This window comes from Haliotis rubra, unplaced genomic scaffold (genome assembly GCF_003918875.1).
Source record: "Haliotis rubra isolate DU_JTF1 unplaced genomic scaffold, ASM391887v1 Scf2013, whole genome shotgun sequence".
NCBI lineage: Eukaryota > Metazoa > Mollusca > Gastropoda > Lepetellida > Haliotidae > Haliotis > Haliotis rubra.
In genome coordinates, this window is record NW_025766019.1 from 55,717 (window position 1) to 58,610 (window position 2,894).

Here is a 2,894-nt window from a genome sequence, read left to right on the forward strand (position 1 = left end):
ATTTCAGTGAGTACTGTTTGTGTTTATCATGCTTCTTAGCTTGCGTCAAGTTAGTTGCCTGATTTGAACTTCATATTGAACAGAATGCCCGAGGTATACCTTACATCATCAACTAATTATTGTACTTACAGAAGTTATGCCACAATAATATTCAGTCTCAATAAAATCAAATCTTAGTTTTTGCCACTGGTAAACAAATACATACATCCATCAGAGCATTGGAAAGTGACATTCAGTGTGGGTTCTCCAACTATGCAACCTCATTAAGATGAATACAGTGTATCCAGAATAAAGGTTATGAACTGTACATCTTTTTCCATCAAAATCATCGTTATCTCTCTCTTCTGTATATTAAACATTTGATATTAAAAAATGCAAAGCCCCTGAGAAGTACAGCCATGCAGTCAAGACCATCTATTAGATGCTTATGGTTAAGTTTTCAAATTTTGAATGGAGAACTTTGTCAAAATATTTTTAATCATATTCAGGAAATGAAGTGGAAATTAAACTCCGCCTTGAAAGCGAGAAAGTTCGTAATGTCCGAGAAAGTTCATGGCTAATGTGACCAGTGTAGGTCATGCCATTGGTCAGTCCAGAAATGGATAAATGCTCTGCCAGAAGTTTTTGTCAGCTATATTTGTTTGTTGGAAGATTGAAAAGATTCATCATAAAAATGCTGGATTGTCATTTCCAATTGCCCAAACATAGTTACAGAGTTATGTCCCTTTGTATATATGGCCTCCTTGAGTTTATCAACATTGGACTTTGTGCAATATGAAACTCACTTGCTGTTCAGTGTTGCAACATTTTCACAGCTTTATTGTTAAATGAAAATTCTCAAATTTTGACAAAGAAATTCATTTACAAGCCATCCACATACCATCAATTGTCAAAATGTTGCACAACCTGAAACTCTCATCATGCGAATTAGTTTTGCTTAAACATTGTGAATTTAGATAACTTGGAAGTTGAAGAGTTGCCATCAACAGAATCAAATGAGTTTCTTTAAATGTTCAACTTGTTTATTACTTTATGAACCCATGTTAGGCTAATAATATGTACTTGAGATTAGACAAAACAAACAGTTTACTTTAGTTCAATGAATTAAATTCCTTTTGTTATGCTCATCATGTTAATGATTCTCAACACAGGTTTTAAATCACATTTAACATTATTTTTACGAACTGCGATCATTCTGACGTCATTCTCACATCATTATCATCAATCATCATGTGTCATGTTCACAATACTGTGTGAGTGTTTCTTTGTTGTCTGTCGGTATTGCTTTTTGTAGTTCCGCTTGTTTCTTGACAGACAATTTGAATATATTGTAAACACTGTGCGTTGGGTCAGACCAGTGTTTTCCTGCTTATCATTTCTTTTTTAATTGAACAGATTGAATGCTTATTTCTATAGAACAGCATGAAGAAAACATGTTAAAATTGCATTTATTTCAGTTAAACAGCTTCTCTTAGGATTAAAGTACATTACGGGGCATGTTGAGATGACATAATCATGTGGGAAACAAGTATTACTTGGTTTGGAGCTGGGAATTAACTTAGCATATTTTGTACCATGTATGAAACCTGTATACCAAATGTTGTATGCATGTGTGTTTCTTTTGACACTAAGTAATGGAAAAAGCTTCTTATCATGTTGACTGGTCATATGGTTGAAGAGCTGGGGGGTTTTCTTCCCTGTATGTGAAATATGTTGTTATGTAATTTCTTCACCCAAATATAGTTTTGTGACAACATGGGGTATCTTTACAATGGCATATCAAATTGTAGTCAGGAGATTGAACTTTTGAATCAAGCTAACTCCATACTTAGGCCATTTAATCATGTTAGTGGTACAACACTTGTGATGGAATATTTGTTTTCTGTGATTTGCCGACATTTTGTGTGATATTTGGTCAGTGTTTGGTTTGTTTATTATGTCTGTTTCAGGCATGGGGTATACCTCATGTACCAATATCACCATCATCATCATCATCGTCATCATCATTATCATTATCATTTTTGTTAAATTGTCAGTTTTTTGTTATCTCTCTTTTCCTGCCTCCTGTGTACTTCCAGCTATCTGTTCACTTGTTTTCAAAGTGATCTTTTCCCTTCCTCTTACAATTTCTTCATTTGTTCATAAAAATATGTTTAAAATTATGCTTAGAAATTATGGGAATGGGGAGGGTGGATGATGTTAGGGGGGCACCATTTTGATTTTGTACATGACATGCAGGGGGTCATGTTTATTTTTGTACATACATTTTAGGGGGTCATTCACATTGTACATGCTTCTCCACAAAAATCATCATCAACCCCACTAGCCATAAATCATGAACGGTCCCTAACCACAGAAAACTATTTGTGTTTGAAAGTACATGATAATATCCTCTTAACATGGCGGCCAATAGCTTGGCCCTTTACCTGATTGAATTTTAGCAAGTTCAGTTGGGAAGCTAACTTCTTCAGGCAAATTGCCTGTCTTCAGTTCAAAATATTTGAATGTTTGCACCAAATAGATGAATCGCAGTACCCAGCTTTACATATATGGACCAAACAGATAATTTTCCTTGCCTAGCTGTACATGCTTGGACTATACAGATGATGCTCAGCTGTACACCCATATATGTTCATTTAGTCGAAACTTGTAACATTAGTCAATCTCAATGATACACTGAATTTGATTTGTTGAGTCTTCTGCATGAATCGTCTGATATGTCTGTTGATTAGTGGTGGTCCGATTAATTGAAATAATCGAAGATTGGTCGTAGTGACTAAACGACCAAGCAATCGATCATAATTTCTCATAATCGAACACAAACAATTCTAGAACACTTGTTTTCATTAACAATATTTTTCGCATGGTTGGTTTTGTCTGTTATATTTCGTAAG